The 3,749-nt window shown below is 46.9% G+C and overlaps 1 pseudogene; it reads left to right on the top strand.

Annotated features, from left to right (window-relative positions):
* Window positions 1-321: 321 nt before the first annotated feature.
* Window positions 322-1,429, top strand: LOC126492806 (protein C1orf43 homolog; annotated as a pseudogene).
* The last annotated feature ends 2,320 nt before the right edge of the window (window positions 1,430-3,749 follow it).

The raw sequence follows: 3,749 nt of genomic DNA, 5'->3' as shown, positions 1-3,749 counted from the left end.
TGTCTTTGTCTCTTTGACTTATGGAGAATGGGAGGCTGAGCCTGGCTTATCTGGGCTGCTGGAGTCCAGGCTCTTACTCTAATAACCTTGATTATAGTTATGTGGCCAAATGCATGGAAGGCCCTTGGCAGGCTCCAGGCACCTGCTGAACAGTCAGTGCCCATCACTGCTTCTCCCGTTACAAGTAATCATTCCTTAAGCAAAACCAATCATGTGGGAATAATCTGGTGTGGCCAACCTCTCCATGCTAAAAGACTCAAGGAATAAAGCAATCCTCTTTAAAGCCTCACACTGACGGTGGTGGATCTCACACTGACGGTAATGGATCTCACACTGATGGTGGTGGATCTCAGACTGACGGTGGTGGATCTCACACTGAAGGGTGATATATCTCACATTGATGGGTGGTGGATGTCATATTTTCAGGTGCTGGGTCAATTTGTTCGAGTCTGTTCTTATGACAGAATGGTAGAAAATGCATCTGGGCGGGGAAGGGGAGCAGAAAGGCACTGTGCTTAACTAGCACCCCCCATCCACCATGTTTTCTGACCCTTTCTAGATTGGTTTTGCCCCTAAAACAAATGGAAATGGCCAGAGAGGTCCAAGGAACCTAGTGTTCTGGCTTTGCCTGAGGCTGGGTTAACGCACAAGCACATTGGGAATATCCTAGCAGGTCTTCCTGGAGAGAGACGGGAATATCCTAGCAGTAACTGGCTGTCTGCAGTGAATGTTGTGCTTGTGATGGCCTATGGGAGCCTGATTTTTTTACTGCTGTTTATTTTGTGAAGAGACAAATAGTGCACTTTGCAACAAAACCTAGAAGGCAACCTCACGACCCTACGGGCCCAATGCTCCCAAGGACTTAAAAGAGGAGATTGATATTCGACTATCCAGGGTTCAGCATACCAAGTATGAACCCCAGCTCCTTGCCGATGATGATACAAGATTACTGCAGCTGGAATCCCAGGGGAATCAAAGTTGCTACAACTGTCTGTACAGGATAAAGCTCTGGATGCCACCCATGCCTCTGAGATCCCATTTCGTGCCGAAGGCCAGCACCCCTGTTCTTTACTGGATGAGAATTCCCACTCCTTCCTGCTAGATCTGGGAAACACTAGCTCCTTTGAAGGGTGTATGCAAGGCCCTTATATGAGACTGCCCTTTATGGGACAGGGGTCTTTGGCCAGAGTGAGCATTTGTGGTATCAGGAGGCCTTGAGTGAGCTGGCCACTGTGGTCAAAGACGAATTGGGAGCTCTCAGAGACAACACCAATCAGCAGCCAAAGACCTAACTCAGTCACCTGAAATGTCACCAACAACCATTCAAGTCACATACCTCCCCTCCAGTCAGAAGAGCAAACGTCCTAAGCACGTCCTCGGACTGAAGAGCTGTAAGGACAACTACAACACGCTGGAGAGTACTCTGTGATGGAGCTGCAGACGCCACCTGTGCAGCCTTCATGCCATCTGGCTCAGCAGGCCCAGACTTTGCCAGCCAAAGCTTCTGTTGAGGCCAGAGTTCCTACTGGGTCATTCCCCAGTCCTTTCTTAGGGGATTGTCAAATACTGGCTAAGACTCCCAATAGCATTATCTCCCAATAGCACTTTTTATGGATTTGAATTCAGATGCCATTAATATTTCTGTTGTTGAAATCTCCATTTGTTTTTACAATAATTCGCCTACCCTCTTCAATGCTGTTTAGTCCCAAAGGTGTAAACTGAGGTGAGATGTCTTCTGTGTCTACCCTACCTTACTCAGTTGAATAGAAATGTTTTGATGGGTGGAAGAGTCAGGCCAGACCCCATGAGGGAAAGGGAATGTGGAAGTGGGGAGAATGTCCTCTGGAATTGTGGGTGCTCCATTTAAACCAGGTATGTTGAGACATAAACAGGACCTTTCCTGAAGTGGAAAGATTTGCATCTGCCCCGCCCTCCCAATACTGCTATGACAAGTAAATTAGGAATGTTCTGGCACTTGGCATAACCTATCCAAAATGGTGAGACAATGGGAAGTGGTTTCCTCTAATGCCAGTGCAGTAGTCCCAGTTCACAAATGATTTAACAAAGTTAACTACCAAACATTAAAAGAAGAAGAAGAAAGAGGAGGGGTTTATTTGGGGCTTACAGTTCAGTTCCAGAGGAATACGGGTTCATTACTATCGGTGGGGCAACAGGAAGAACATGGCTTCTCAGCAGCGACTCAGAGCCAGTATCTCCAACTGCAAACAGAGCAGAGAGAGTGCAGTGGGAGTGGCGCATGGTATCTGAAACCTCAAAGTCCACTCCCAGTGGCATACGTCTTCTGGTAAGAGCGCACCCCCTAAGCCTCCCCAACAGCATCACCAACTAGGGACCAAGTTCTCAAATGCTTGAGACTATGGAGGCCATCTTGCTCAAACCAGCACACAGGTGTGGATCACTTAGTCCACAGATGTTTGTTGATTGCACATCAGACACCTTTTTAAAGCTTTGGCTGTTTGTGGCACTTTAATTTTTCTGGTGTATTACATGGGTTTGGGGGCCCAAACTCTGGTCCTTATCCTTGCATTGCAAGTGCTTTTAGCTGCTGAGCCATCTCTCTGGGCCTCACGATTTTCATTTGCTTACACAGTTTCTGAAAAATAGAGGTGGGAGGCTAAAAGAGAACAAGAAACGTTTGCCCGGGAGAAGGTAGAGCATCCGGATGACAGGCTACCACACAGCAGCTGGCGCTCCTAGCAGGATGCGGGCTTGTCCTTTCATTGTCTTTTAAACCTCCCCCTCCTACTTGTCTGTGGGAAATTAGAAGATCATTATTATTGGAAGACACCTGCTCCACATAAAGAGCCTGGGGTTTGCAGCAATCAGCAATGAGAGGAGCCTTGTAATTGGCTCATAAGAATGGCAAGGTGTAGAAAGCAGTTAAGGCCTTTTCAATTCGCATGTGCCATTAGTGGAAACTCATTAAAGATATGAGCAAAGTAAAGTGTAAATAAAGAGTCCCATTCTCTGTAATTACAACTGTACATCTCCTGCCTGCTTCCAGGGTTCAGCTGAAAATCTCCCTCTACCAAGGCCACTTGGTCCATGCTCTGTGTCCTCATTTACATAGGTTCTCAGAGTATTTTGAATCCATTAACCTGAAGGCATGTTGGTGATGTGGCCCACGGACAGACAGCAGTAGTCAATGCTCCCTAAATGTTAGTGGGTCCCAGCCAAGGTTGCTCTGAACCTGCTTGCATGGTGTTGCAGCCTTGAGCCCTGTTGCTGAGGCTTCTTCGATGTATGATTCCTGCTGTGTGATGTAGGCCTACGATCCTGTAGATTATTTTCCTGTGATGCCAGCACCAAGGGAAAAAGATCATCAGGGCTTGGGGGCTGCCAGAATTGCCAAAACAAAGGAGCTTAAAGATCTAGGAAATACACTGCATCAAGGAATGAGTTGATCACTGGCACCCTTCTCTGACCTCTGCATGTACAGTCACACACATATTGAGACACGCAGACCAAAAAGCACAGAAAAGGACATGGTGTTCTACATTTTTGCACTAACTCTTTCTGGCAAGACACCAAAAACAGAGGTCTATTCATGCAGATAAGGCACCAATGAGAGACCAAAGTATGAATCCACCAAGGCATGGCAAACCAGTGAGTTTACCAGGCTTACTAACACAGAACCTGAGTGAAGGGTTACTTATAGACCCTTCAAACACTATATCCACCACAAAACACTACCCCATCACAGAGGACCTCGTGGAAGCTGCATCATG

Source organism: Alexandromys fortis, unplaced genomic scaffold, assembly GCF_014885135.2.
Source record: "Alexandromys fortis isolate MF-2015 unplaced genomic scaffold, M_Fortis_MF-2015_v1.1 scaffold_236, whole genome shotgun sequence".
NCBI classification, from domain to species: Eukaryota; Metazoa; Chordata; class Mammalia; order Rodentia; family Cricetidae; genus Alexandromys; species Alexandromys fortis.
The sequence above is the reverse complement of the archived record's forward strand: the minus strand, read 5'-3'. Positions and strand labels throughout refer to the sequence as shown.